The following is a 14659-nucleotide window of genomic DNA, read 5'->3' as shown; positions in this document are numbered from 1 at the left end:
GGGCAGGCCCACCCCATGAGCCCGGCTGTCGGGCGTCCCAGCGGAGTCAAGCAGGGCCCAGACGGCAGGTCAGGCTCGCCCGCTCGGGAGCCTGAAGGTAGCGTCGCCCCAGGGAGCAGCCGCAGACTGGCTCTGGGCTCTGACCTCTGACCGCAGTCCACACCCTGGGGAAGCACCTGGCACGGCTGCTTCCTCTCCATCACCACTGCCCCCGGGCGACCCTCGTGGGCCTCGCCAGGCCGCTGCCCCTGTCTCCTCCCTGGGCAGGCTCAGACCCCCAGGACTGCCGACACCCCTGGCTCCCCAGAGGCGCCGCTCCCTGCGGTGCGGAGGGCGCCTGTCGCCGGTCAGTCTGCTCCTCATTCTCGCCGGCCTGCCTGCCCGCCTGCCAGGTCCTCAGGCCGCAGGAGCCTTCCGATGCTGCGATGGGCCGACCTGGGGGCGGTCCTCCCCGGCTCTCCCAGGGCCTGTGCAACCCTCGTGCGTCACGAGCGCCGTCTCCCTCCCGTGGGGCGTGTGTCCCCGCGTGCGCCCTGGGAGCGGGACCCGCGTTCCCGCTCAGCCCTGTCTCCTCGCGCGGGGCCTCACACACTGGATTCTCGGTGCTGAATCTTTCCGGGGCGGGTGGGTAAGAGACGTTGACACCTTGTAGCCGCGGCAGTAACAGGCACCGCGGTTCTTCGGAAGAAGTTCTGATTTGAAACGTTTTGTCTTTTCCTCTCATTTATCAGCTACGTGAGCTCCTTCCGTGCCCCACACTTAGCTCCTGAGTGTTACAGACGTGCAGAAATGCTAAAATCCTGTAAATACAGTGACCGCTTACCAGGGATCGGGGAAGAGGACGAGTGTGTCCTCCCGGTGGGCAAGGGTGCGCTGCCCTGTAGGAAGACGTCCCCGGGGGGCCGTGGGGGCCGCAGTGGGCGGGGTCTGGAGCTGGTGGGCCGGGCAGAGCGGTTCTGTGCTGGTCCCAGACGCTCACTTACCGGGATCCCTGGACCGAGCCACTCGGACCCTGGAGAGAACCTCTTCGGCCCTTCGCTCTCTCTACACCTCCACCCTCGCCCAGAGTTGGGCCGACTAGGGGAATGTGGCGGGGATTGGAAATTTTTTTTAAATTCTGGTTTCTTTCCACCGGTTTACAGTGCGCTTTGATTGCTCTGGCTGCATCTCAGAAAACACTGCGATGCTCTGCGTGGGGAGCCACGAGGTTTCCGAGGCCTGTGCTGGGCGGGGAGTTCTCGGAGGGCTGCAGCGTGGCTGACCACACCCCCGTGGCTCCGTGACGGCCAGCGGGGCACACGCAGTTTCACCCCCCGATGGCGCAGCGAACACTCCGAAGCTGCTTTGCTGCTTTGGTTTTCGTGTCCACAGTTACTCCTGCCTCTCCTTGTTGGATGACGATGCGTTTTGTTTATTAGCCGAACGTGCGGGGGTCTGGGCTGGGGCCCGGCCGGTGCGCGGAGCAGAGCAGCCCCCCCGCCCCCCCGCGGCCTGCCTCAGACTCCCCGACCCGCCAGAGCCCCAGGCGCGGCCGCACGTCCTCCCCCCACGGCGCGCTCCGTGGCCCCGTCTCTGTGGCGCAGAGAACCGGCCATGAAGTGAACGCGCTGCGCAGCGGAGCCCAGGCCCCAGACCCGGAGGAGCCCGCCAGCGACCTGCCCCGCGACAGGAGGCGCGGACGCGGCGTAGAGACGGGATCCGATGACGCCGCGCGGCAGCCGGGGCCACACTTCATCAGTAATGACCGCTCCGCGTCCATTGACCTTCCGCTGCTGCCGCGGGCCAAGCTCGTGGTAGAGGCGCCCGCGCCCCCGGAACCCGGACGCTGTTTACATAAGTGTGTGCCGGCTTAATGCGAGTGGTGGTCGCCAACCAACGAAAGTACTGAGCGGATCGAGTAAAATCCAAGGCCGGGGGGGTGGGGGTAGGTCTGGCGGGAGGGCTGCCCGCTGCAGCCTCCGAGAGCGAGTCCGACCCCCACCCCGGGGCGGGGGGTGCGCGCCGGACTGCGTGCTACAGAGTCTAACTGGAACGCGGAGCCTCTCCCGCGTCCTCCTCGCCAGGATCGCCCATCCGCCTGCGAAAACGGAGGAGGAGGCCCGGCCGGCCACATTGTCACTCCAAGTACATCCCTGTTGTTTCACCGTCCACCGAAGGCGGTATTAGTTCGCCGTGGTCATTAGCAATGAGGTCCCATGTGTGCCTGAGACAGACATCCACTAATGTTCATAGCACGCGTCCCAAATAAGGCACAGGACGCACTGGCGCGGCGGTGCCGCGCGGCACTTGGGACGTGCTCATACTGAAAATAGCACCTGCCGCCCCTCTGAAACGCCCGTCCGACCGGGCACCCTGCGACGCCCCTGGCAACCCGGCCCCGGTCCTGGCTTCTGTTTCCAAGTTTGCCAACCAAGTGGCCGTGACCGAGTGAAGGCCTTAATCATTTTTCCTATTTATCAAAGTGAATAATTAATTGAAATTGAAATTTAATCTTAATTGAGTGATGGCTGTATCTCAAGCTGGGAAAACCCTCAAATAGAAGTTTTGTTTTTTTTTAAATTTGGCTATTCGTAGGGACCTTATTTAGCCTTTATGTATAAACTCCTGAAAATCATTTTACCATGTTTTATTTTGGCACAAAAAAGCATTTTTTCTGTGGATTAATGAACATTTTCCTCTACATATTTATCTCTGTGCCACCAACCTGCCCTTGTGGTATTTGGGGAGAAAACACACATCTTGATCAATGTCCTCCTCTCCACATGAGACGTAGATTCATCGAAATCAAACTTCTTAGCACTTTTGCTTCAAGTAGCATTTTCCCTGATGCCCGCGTCACTCTGCAATCATTTTTGTACTTTCTGAGATTCTCTTATGCTTTCCTTCCTGATATCAGCCATCGTGTTAATGAGGCAACAGACCAGCCTTGTGGCGAATGAGTTGATTTACTCAGCTGCTGGGGAATTAGAAAGACATTTAACCTACGAGCAGATGTTCTGATTTTGTTTCATTACCCCCAAGTACAATAGAATAAGATACAGCGAATTTTCGTATTTTTTGCATAAATTAAACTGAATCAGGATTAGTTATTCTATCACGTTAGAAGAGCTAAGCGGCAGAGTTCTGTCAGCCTTGTTTTCCGGATATTAGGAGGGAGTCCGTTTCCTCCGTAGAAGACTCGCCTCACTACTCCCGTTGCCCTGAGAAGTGGGCGCGGAGGCTCCTGGAGCAGCCAAAGACGAGGAGGAGGAAGGAGACAAAAGTAATTCCTCCCCCTGTTCAGCTCAGCTTTCCTTTGGTGTCTTTGATCGGCACTTCCTTTTGTTGAAAGATGGCACCCATCGCCCTGCCTGGTGTGGCCCAGCTGGTTGGGCGCCATCCCGCAGAGCAGTGAGAAGGTCAGCAGTTCGATTCCCGGTCAGGGCGCGCGTCTGGGTTGCAGGCGGGCACTGGCCAGGGGCGCAGGCCGGAGGCAGCCCATCCGCGTTCTCTCTCACATCGCCGTTGCGCTCCCGCTCTCTCTCCCTCCCTCCCCCCGTCCCTAAAAATAAATTTAAAAAAAATGCTTTTGTTTAATGTTACATGTTTTTAAATAGGGATCATAGTATAAATATGATTTTGTATAATTTTTTTTTCCTGAACATTTTCCCATGCCACTAAATCTCCGGAAACCCATTTTGAACAGTTTGCCTAATTTCCAGAACTCGCTCAGTCCTTCTCGTGCTGTGGGACGCGAGGCCGTCGGTGCTGTGTCCCGCCACTGAGCCAACTCCAGTAGACAGGCAGCTGTGAGGGCGCCCCCCGGCCTTGCTGCCCTTGGGCAGTTGTTGCTGGGAGGGGTGAGACTTAGTCACCAGCCAAACCAACTTCCAGACCTGGTTTCAGAGTTGGTCTCCTCCTGCAGAGCGAGCTGACCGTGAAGTGGCCGCATGGCTCGGCGGAGGGGCGGGGCAGGTGGTGGGGCCCGCCCTGCAGCCACGCCCTCCTCTCTGACGCGCGCAGCGAACGGGACACCCCCCCCCCCAGGTGCCCTGCAGGGCGTTCCTTCAGGACTGGGCTGCGCTAGCGATGGCATCTCAGGGCCAATCGCAGGAACCTGAGGTTGGAGCGTGCGTGGACCGCCCCAGGTGCTGAGCGCTCAGGGCACTTGCCTCGTGGTTTCCCGAGCCCAGGCTCGCCCAGGCAGCTGGGGCGGGGGGATTCCAGCCTCCGGGCCAGCTCCAGGCCGTGAGTGACCTCGGAGCTTCTGAAGGCGCCTCTCTGGGCACTGGAGCAATGACGTCTTTGACTTCCCTTCGGGCCTTCCTCTGTACCGCGGGCTGCCGGGTGCCGTCAGCCCCCGCCCGGCGCGTGCGGGATTGGCGCCAAGTTCCAGCTGGGACGGTTACCCTCGGAACCAGGAATAACGGATCTGGGGACCGGCCGTGTCTCATCTCACCAGTTGTAGAGTCTGCTCTACCTAAGAGCCAACACTTGGTGTTCAGGCTTTAAACAGAGAGAAAGAGGAGATGCAAAAGAAATGTGCCTGGTCCCACAAAGAGCTGAGGGCCCGGCGGTGGCTCTCTGGCATGTTACTGATCTGCAGACTGAGAAAGGTCATTACTCCACCTGGGCCCTTAGCAGTAACCATTTCTTGGAAGAATGAATGGTAACTCTCGTACTGAAGACAGTCACAAAATCTCATGTTGGGGGTTCACCTCTCCCCTCATTTATTTTCATGCTTCCTGTCTGAATGTTATCGTATGGAACATTTTGCCCCAAATCCTTCTACTTTTGAACGTACATGGTCCCTCTAGAATTGCGTCTGTTTTTACGAGTTTCTTTATCATCATTTCTCCCCTGAAAGACACCAGTGCCCATTCGTTTAATGCTTTTGCATATCAAACCCTCTAGTCAGAGTTCTTGTGTCATTCGGCTTGTTTTTACTTGCAGTTTTTGTAACAGAAAACTTTTTTAAAAGCAAGGTGACCTGAACTTGCCTTTGTTCCAAATAAAATCAGTTTGTTCTTTTTTAAATAACACCCTTTGATTTATACCATGGCAATCAATGGCTTAGCATTGTAGGTAGTCTTTTAAGCCCTGTGCTGAAAGTTTAGTCTCATCCTCTGCTGGCATTGACTCTCCTGGTTAAGCGTGTGTTCCTCAGCGTCTGGCAGCACACGGGCACGAGGGGTGCACGCCTTTCCTGCAGACCGACGTGTCCGTAACTCTCAGGGCAGTGTGTCTGTCCACCGCAGGCGTAAGCATGTGCTCCAGGGCGGCCTGCCCTCGCCGTGTGCCCCGCAGCCTCAAGACATTCCATCTCCCTCCCCGGCGTCTTCCAAGTCACTGAGATGTTCTAAAAAGCAATGAAGTTTTTAAAAAGATTATTATTGAGCCACGTGTGCAGACTGCTTGCCCAGACTGATGGGTCTGAAACGGCCCAGCTGCCGGCCGAGAATCCCCAGCTGCACGCAGGAGCTCAGCGGGCGAGCCGGAGCGGGGCAGGCGGGGGTCTGGACTCCGAGGGCCCTGCAAGGACCGTGTCTTTACTCTCTGTGCTTTAGGTTACTTCATTTGCCTTAAATGTTCGTGTATGCAAAGCATACGGCGCATGATTACTTGTGTATTAACACATTGAAAGCTAAAACGTTCATTCTCTCGACCGAGGAAACGTAACCACAAACAGCACTTCGTTCCGGGGGTCGTCTCGGGCGGTGTTTTGCAAACACACAGAGGGCTACACCTGTGTTCAAATGGAGTTTGTCTCCTCAGAACAACAACGCACTGTGGCTCCTATTTAGAAACTCTTCACAGGTTAGCATTTTAGAGATCATGCTTTAAATTTGTTTCAATTTTTAAAAATGAATACTTCAGCCCTGGCTGGCGTAGCTCAGTGGATTGAGCTCGGGCTGCGAACCAAAGTGTCACAGGTTCGATTCCCAGTCAGGGCACATGCCTGGGTTGCAGGCCACAGCCCCCAGCAACCGCACACTGATGTTTCTCTCTCTCTCTATCTCCCTCCCTTCCCTCTCTAAAAATAAATAAATAAAATATTTTTTAAAAAATGGATACTTCTAGTCATAAAATTTGACGCGTAATACTGTTCACTTTATAGGGACTTACCCATTCATGGTGTCCATAAAAAAATAATAAAATTAGAAAAGAGAAATAATGAAATTACCGTATACTGTATTTAAATGACAGTCAGGAAAGGGAGGGGGAAACCAAGGTCTCTGATCGTCACCCAAACGTTAAGGCACCTGCTCGGGGAAGTATAATGGCCTAAGGGCGCAGCAATCGGATCCCGGTTTCTGAGGGTCCTCGCTGTCGGGGCTCCCTGCGTGTCCGCACTCCCCGAGTGCGTCCCCCAGGTTTGCATCCCCGAGACGACACCCCACTTCTCACAGACGGGGACCCTCGAGTAACACTGGACGACCTTTTTCCATACCCCCCTGTATGGCGACTTCATATACGGATTTTCTGGAATAAATCCATTTCAATTGAACCGGTTATAAAGACATTTCGGTAAGACAAGTGCCGTTTTCTCACCATTCTGCAGAATAAAGCTGCCGTGGCCTTGGGGAAGGACAGAGGGCTGCCTCTGGGACAGAAACGGTGGAGGTCATGGGTCCTTGGCAGAGTGAGCTTTGGCCTGTCCGCGAACGCTTGTTGTGACACCTTCCTAGGCGGGCCACACGCCAGGAGAAAAAGCCTGTAGGTCGGAGTCTTCGTGTCTCGGAAGTGAGGTTCCCGCGCCAGCCCCTGGCCGGCTGTGGGCTACGAGACACTCTGCTTTCAGAGGCGCTTTCAGTCTGTGGGACACCCCGGCGCCTTAGTCCCCTCTCCCTTCTCTGACAGAGGCCCCAAAGCTGAGCTGTGCTAGCCCTCCCCCCCAGCGCCTCCTCTGCCCCAGTGCGTGCGCCCTGAGAGTGCGTCGTCATCGTGAGCCGGTGCTTCTGCTCTCGTGGCCTCGTGCACTCCCCTGAGAACTGCGCTCCGCAGTCACAGCAGAAGCGGCAGGGTCGTGGGGCAGCCAGGGGCCGAGGGCAGCCGCCCAGACCCGGCAGGACAGCGCAGCACCCAGCGCAGCCCTGGCGGCAGGCACCATGCGGCTGCGTCTCCACCACGGACATCCCAGTCCACCGCCCCGGCGCTCTCCGACGCCGGCACCCCCGCCGCCGCCTCCTGCGAACAGACTCCTCGGGGGTGTTTGTTCCTCACGATGCCCGGTTTCACCGCAACCGAACGTCAGGCTCAGTCTGTAGACCTCCACCCGTCTGTTTGGTTTTGTTTTTCAGACTTTCGTTTTTTCAGGGCAGCTTTAGGTTTACAACAAAACCCAGAGGGAGATAGACTTCCCACGAACGCCGTGCCCTCACACTGGAGTAATCTCCCCCCGCCCCGATGTCGGCCGCACTCACCAGGATGGGGCGTGTTCTACCGAGGGTGACCCTGCAGGGACACGTCGCAGGGACACCAAAGTCCATCGTTCACCTTGGGGTTCACCCTCGGGTACTTATCCCAGAAAGTGTAAAAGGAGGAAAATGAAGAGAACGTTCAGGAATTTTGATAAATTTTCTCCCAATTCTTTAAATAATGCAGAAGCTTGCCCTGATCGCTTCAAACCATTGTTTTGCTGAGAAACAAAAATGCATATGAACCTATACAACTTACATTTATACTGGCATTATTCTTCAGTTTAGCAAATGTGCATCAGCAAACTCACATTAAAGAACCATATTGTGCCCTGACCAGTGTAGCTCAGCTGGTTGGGCATTGTTCCGCAAACAAGAGGTCACTGGTTCGAGTCCCGGTCAGGGCACGTGTCTGGGGTTGCAGGTTCAGTCCATCCGGGCCCATGCGGGAGGCAGTCGGTCACTGTTTCTCTCCCACTGATGTTTCTTTTTCTCCCTTCCCCTCACTGTAAAACTAAAGGAAAGAAGGAAGGAAGGAAGGAAGGAAGGAAGATCATTTCTTTTATTATTTTAAAGAAAAAATAAAAAAAGAAACAGTGTATCACTAAAGATTAATTTTATTACATTTCATAAATAAAGTCAGTTTTGTTTTTGGTCTGCTTCCTACTCACAAAATGTAAACAAAGCGATTGCACTAAAAAATTGCTCATATTGATGAATTAAGACATCAGACACCAAGATAGAAACATGACCTAGCTACTTAATTTTGTAAATAGAGAAATATTAGCCCCACAACTCAGAAATTTATGAGTCCATCCAAAGCACCAATTACTCTAAATAGGGAATATTAGGTAGGTAATTTACAATTTTCTAGTTGCCAGCCCATTTCATTAAAACACTGATTCAAATACTCCTTCCCGAGTAATTGCCTGTCCAGTCAGATCAGTCAAAGGAGGCTGAGCCCAGCCTCTGTGGGTGGGCTGTGCAGTTCCCACGGGCCGGCTCGTTGGGCACGCAGAAGGCGGGCCCTGGGGCATCCAGACCTTCCCGCGTCAGAGCTCCCCTCCTCCCTGCCCACCCCACCCGCCTCGCGGGTTCCAGAAGTAAGAGCCTCCCCCGTCCGCTTGGTCCCCCGTTCCCGTCACGGCGCCGCGTGGACGAGGACGAGTGTGCGGGTGATTGTGTAACGCAGCACGGCCGCATTTGCACGCCACCCCTTCCGTATTCTGCATCTCCCCTCGGCAATGAGCATGAGAGTTAGAGAGAATACTTCTGGAAAAACTGCATGTGCTTAACCGCGTGTGTTTTCGAGCATTCTTGGGCGGTAGAGATCTTGTCTGATTTAAGTGCACAGACCGAGCAAACGTTGATCGGTTCGGGCCCCAGAATGTGCCCCTGAATTAACGCGCGGGAACGGCTGATGCGCATCCGTGCGGTGCGGGCCCGTGTCCCTCCGCCCCCAAACCTGCAGACACTCGTCGTCGTGGTGCGGCGGCGGGAGCTCAGCCGCCCCGAGCTCATACGACAGCCACTCGTGCACTTAACTTCCTCAGGTAACCCCCAGACCTCCGCTCTCGGGTGAGCGTGAGGACGGACCGACGCTCCGCGGTGGAAGCGCGCCAGGAGGGGTGGACCCTCGCCCAGGACCCGGCGGTGGGCGTCACGGGGCCCCGGGGTTCTGCGCAGCCGTGTCGGGAATGCGCCCACCGCCCTGCAGCGCAACTCCAGAACTTGCCGAACGCCAGGCTCCGGGACGCGCGCTCCCCGCGTCCCCCTGCCCCCTGCCCCCTTCCCCTTGCCCCCTTTCTCCACGCCCTGACCGCAGGCCCTCCACTTCCTGCTGCTGTGAGTCCCACCGCTCCGGACACCTCCGCGGCGTGGGGTCCGCTGAGCCTGGCTCGTTCCCCTTAGCATGCTGTCTGTCCTCCAGGTTCACCCATGCTGTTGCATGACAGACTGTCCTCTGTAAGGCTGAGAGTCTCCCACTGCCCGTGTCTACTTCCGAGATCGCCTTCATCCACTCCCCCATCAGCGGGCGCACGGGCCTCTCCACCTCTTGGCTCTCGGGAGCGGGCTTCAATCAATGAACGTGGGTGTGCCCAGGGCCCTCGGTACCCTCCTCTCACGTTTCCTTGGATAAATACCCGGAAATGCTGTGGCTGGGCCATGTGATGGCTCGATTCTTTATGTTCTAGGGATCTCCAGTCTGTTCCCATAGCAGCTACACCAATTCACATTCCCTCCAGCGACGCCCATGTTAACCAAGGGCGCTGCTCCCTTCCTCTGAGCTTCGGGGCCTGGTCGAGGTCGAGTGTTTTCCATCTTCCAACACATCCGTGGGGCCCCGCTCTCGGGGACCCCACGATGACTTGTCCAGGAAGGAGGAGGCCGTTCTGCGGTGTGAGAGAAAAGGACCCTCCAGAATTTAGAAATAAAGTTACGTTCCTGGAGTATAATTATCAGAATAAAATGGACACACAGTCGATCAGTGGGATCGACGGGGAGTCCCGTGGGAAGGTGCGGTCCGTGGCCGGCAGATGGGGAGCTCAGAGCAGGCTTGAACACGCCGTCCGAGCGCGACATCACGCTTACGGAAGCCGTGCTCGCATACCCTGAGCTGGGCTGAGTGAAGAGTAAATGCAAAGGAAATGTCCACTTTGAAAACTAGGTGTTTGTTTGCGTCATTTTCCAAGTCAAACAGCAAAAACAAAGAAAACCACCCCGCCAACCTTGCTGTTCCTGCTTTCGTGACGGTCGTCAGTTAATGAGGGGACCCGCGTGTGCTGAGAGCAGCCGATAGCCAGTACGGTCCGGGTGGAGGGAGGCACCCGGCCCCTGCTGGGGTGCTGGCCTGTCCTGTTCCGTGTTGTTTTCAGCGTTTCGGCGGTGACGCTGCACAGAGCCGGCCGCAGGCCCTTCTTGAAGGGGCAGTGATGGGCGGGGGGCACATTCTGCAGTTCCCAGGGTCGGGGGTGGGGGGAAGCCCCTCATGCATTCTGTGTCTGAGTGGGCTTCCCTTCTCCCGTTCGACTTGAATGGGGCTCAGAAGCCTCCCAGCCGTCTCACTGTTCCCTCAGACACCAAGAGCCTTTAACCTGCTTGGCCGCCGTGACTCCTCGCAAGCATAGGGTTGCCTGTGTTAGCCCGTGGAAATGTCCCAACTTCATGGGCAGTCTGCACCCCAGACCCTTCCTCCCCAGGCTCCGCTGTGCTGCACAGGCTGGCCCCTCGAGCAGCAGACTCGACTCGGGCGTGCAGCGTGGCAGGCCCGGCTGCCTCCCGGACCGCCTGGGTTATTAGCCCCTGGCCGCCAGGAAGCAGCCCCCAAGGTTGGGGGGGGGGTTGTTGTGCAAGGGGCTTGTTGGGAAGACACCGGAGGAGGGCGCGAGAAGAGAGTCTGACCCCTGCGCGGAGAGGACCAAGGGCCGAGTGGGATCCAGGTCCTGGCCGGTTTCTGGCCAGCCCACGTGGGGTCCTGCCGCCCTCGTCCCACGTCGCTCAAGCTCCCTGTCTGGCAGGAAGGAGGCCGTCTTACTGTCTTGCAGCCTCTGGTCGTGGACTTGAGAGCAGCACCAGCCACTGGGCCTCGGCGTGGGCGTGGGGCAGGGGGCGGGGTGCAAGCAGACCCTGGCGCAACCCGGAGCAGCCAGAGACGCAGCGGGGACCGGGGGCGGTGTGGTTCCCCGGGTGCCACTCCTCTGCGCCGGCATCTGCCTTTTGACTGAATCTCCAGGGCTTCTGTGCATGGTGAACTTGGGGAAACACCGCCCTGAAGTAAGAACTGGACACTCTGGGGGCCCCCCCAGAGTCAGTAAAGTGGCTCCTAATCATCACAGAGTCGCCGCAACAAGTCGGCCCTCTGGGGATGGTCCCTACGGCTCACTTGGATGGAATCGCTGTTCAAGTGACAACTGGAGCAGATAACGTGTTGTCAATATGTAACAAATGTGTGAGCAGAATTTCCACCACTCTTCGCCTCTTTGCAGGAGGAAGCTGGATATAGTATTTTCCTCCTCTGCCTGGTAGAGCTTCCGGCCCCTGCAGCGAAGACCGTGCAGGTGTGCGCCCGCCGTCTTCTCACCCTGCCGTAGGGAGTAGGCCTGGTTCCCTGCGCACAGCTGGGAACACACGGCCCGCTGGGCCAGTCTTGCTGGGTGACCTCTGCTGGCCCCGTGCTGAGCACAGGGGGCTCCCTTGAGGACAGAGTAGACCACCAAGTAAGCCCGGCCACGGGGCCTTGTCCCCTCTTTTGTGTGTGTGTGGACATTCCACAAGTCCAAGATACCCACAGGCTCGTGCGTGCTCAGGATGCGCCGCGGTCCCCACGTGATCGGCATTGCCCGCAGGCTTGGGGGGAGGGGCTCCGTTTGGATCTGGCGTCTCCTCCCTCTCCAGTCAGGGCTGGGAGTCAGGATGTCTAAAAAGGGCTCCAGGCGATGGAATTCCAACCGATTTGGAAACCGCTGCTCCAAAGTAAAATACATGCTTAGCGTTCAGCCCTACCCCACAGAAGCACTCTCTGATGGAGCGGTATGGCTTCCTCTCTGTTCCAAATAACATTGGTTTTTTTGGTTACTGAAGAAGAACATGAAAAGTTTAAAAAAAAAAAAAGCAAATCCCTAATTAAATGTAACAAACTTTGTTACTCTCAATAATACTTACTGTTATCTTAGAATCCCTGTAATTTGTACATTACAGACATTCCAGGGGTTTGGGGGAGGCTGTTACACCAAGGCCCACAGCACTAACCATCTGGCTGGACTTACAGTCGGATTCTCAGTGCTGGGCAGAGGAACTCCTCCTATCCACAGCCAGCCTCTGGCGACCCCTGCAGTGGGACTTTCCTGGGAACTGAGTTAAAGGCGTAACTCCAGTGGTGAGCACCTCTGGGTCATCGTGCTTTCTCTCATGTCGCTCAGTCAGAGATCTGGAAATACGTGCGACTCAGCCCTTGACCTTGAGCAGTTCACAGACGCCCCTAGCGGTGGCGACAATGTGAATAGTTCATTACCACCGAGGGTGTCTGCAGTTGTTGGGCCCGGAGAGATGGACTGGGTCAGACTCACCCGAGGCCCCGGGGTGGGGGTGGGGGGTGGGGGGTGTGCAGAATCAGGGAGCATGCACACACAAGCTCCACTGCGTGTGTTTGGGCCACTTACTAGCACTGTTAATTTGGGAAAGTATTTAACTTTTCTAATTCTCAATTCACTCATCCAGAATATGGGGGTTATATTAGTGCTCACCGAATAAGGCAGTGAGAGTTAAGTGAGAAAGTCCCCTAGAGCATTTTGCTGACGATTCACAAACAGCAGAAACCTAGTAGTGTGAGTTCCTGTATTAATGGTGCCTGTTAATACATGGTTTGTTTTCTGCGGGCAAGCAAAACTGTCTCAGTCAAATGTGAGGGAAAGGCTAGATACTATGCTGCTTGTCAACTCCCAGACGGCGGGCAGCGTACACTAACATCGCCTTCGCTGAGGACATTAGGGTGTGGCTGCCCGCCGTCGTCCTCGTGAATGCAAAATATCGGTGCGGAGTTTCATGAGAATAATGCTTATGTCTCTTCCCCCCATCCTGTTCTTTCACTTGTGGCCTTAAGTTCCTGCAGAATTTAACCTACAACTAACTGAAGAACTGCAGAATCCCAGAACTCCTTGATTTCACCACCCACCTTAATCAGTAACTGGTAACATAACCAATTTTGTTATGGGTGCCAAAGTGCTTGCACGCTGTAAATACCCGCCCTGTTGTTCTGCATGCCCCGTGTTCGCCTGTTCTGGAGTTAAGTCACGTTATGGAACTGAGACAGGCGGTTTGACTCAGCGCCCGTCCACGTCACACACCGATGACCGCGAGCGGCGTGTCAGCAGCCGTCTGCTGTGCGTCCCCTGCCCTCTCCACCGCCACTGGGGGGACCCCTGTGCCCACAAACCCTGCGCCTTCTCCGCCTGTGGGTCGCGGGAGCTCCTCTGTGCCTTCCAACAGGGCGTGGGCTAGGGTTAGGGTTAGGGTTAGGGACTGGCACAAGCAGTGCTGGGCGTGGCGGGCCTGGCCAGGCCTCTGCGCTCCGTCGGCTGACTCCCGGAGAGCGCATGCGTGAAGGCCGCCGCCCTCGCACACACGTCACTCATCCAGCTCCTGGGCTGTGATCTGCACGAGCCAGTGTCTGGTTCAGGGCAGCACTCCGCTGCAAGGCCCTTCAGAAATGAGGCGCAACACGATAAAATAAGAGGTCAGATTTGACAGTGGGTTTGTTTAATAGGAACCTAATTCCAAAGACGTTTCTCTGCAGCACAGCTGTCGTTTCTGAAGAAGGCTCTCGCCCCGGCCTCACGTGCCACCTGCCTCCCCCTGCGGCCTGGCGGCTAGCCACTCAGCAGTCCGCACCCGGGGACAGGCCCCCCGCGGACGGCTGCGCAGGGCCCCCGGCACAGCCGGCGGTAGTCCGGGGCCCTGGACTCAGAGCTGTGTACATGGCATCATTTCAAAGCCGAAAGATGCTGTTGGTGATGTTAGGGAAAGGAAAAGCACAGACAGGAAAAAGGTTTAGCATGTATGAGGTCCGTCTGCGAAAAGTCCAGCCATTGTGAACGTAACGAGAATGGTTTGTGTGACATGGATGGGAGCTGGCAGCCAAGGAGCGTGGACCGGAATGCGCATGTGTGAACAATGACGACTTCACTGTACCAGTCAGTGGGGGCGGTAGATGCTGTTGAGTGAGCCTGTGTACTGTGTGGCCCGTGCATTCAAAATGACTGAGCGGGCAGAGTAAGGAATCTGCATCAGATTTTGTGTCAAGCCTGAGCATTCCTCCACAGAAACTATTTGGATGATCCACAAGGTCTCAGCTACGGGGAACTAGCGGCTTCATCACGACAGCACACCTGCTCATGCATCACGTCTTGTGTAGAATTTTGGGGGGACACATCAAATCTCCCAAGTGACTCAGCCCCCCTACAGCCCAGATGTGGCGCCCTGTGACTTCTGGCTTTTGCCAAAACTAAAATCACCTTGGAAAGGGAAGAGATTTCAGACTGTTGACGAGATTTGGGAAAATACAGCGGGGCAGCTGATGGTGACTGGGAGAACTGTGTGAGGTCCCAGAGTGCCCACTTTGAAGGGAGCTGAGGCATCATTGTCCTGTGTACAATGTTTCCTGTATCTTGTGTCTTCAAGATACATGTGTCTGTTTTTCATTGTACATGACTGGGTAGCCCTTGTATGTCTAGTGATTGAGCACTCGTCTCTCTCCACAAGAACCT

General features: G+C 56.1%; 1 protein-coding gene across 2 annotated transcripts in view; it reads left to right on the top strand.

Annotated features, from left to right (window-relative positions):
* The window catches only part of ZNF277 (zinc finger protein 277), a 65828-nt gene that overhangs the window by 21284 nt on the left and 29885 nt on the right, over positions 1-14659 (top strand). The window lies entirely within an intron of this gene.

The sequence above is a fragment of the Phyllostomus hastatus genome, unplaced genomic scaffold (assembly GCF_019186645.2).
Source record: "Phyllostomus hastatus isolate PE091 unplaced genomic scaffold, TTU_PhHast_1.1 phas_scaffold_78, whole genome shotgun sequence".
Taxonomy (NCBI): domain Eukaryota; kingdom Metazoa; phylum Chordata; class Mammalia; order Chiroptera; family Phyllostomidae; genus Phyllostomus; species Phyllostomus hastatus.
Note: the sequence above shows the minus strand (reverse complement) of the source record. Positions and strands in the feature narration are given on the sequence as shown.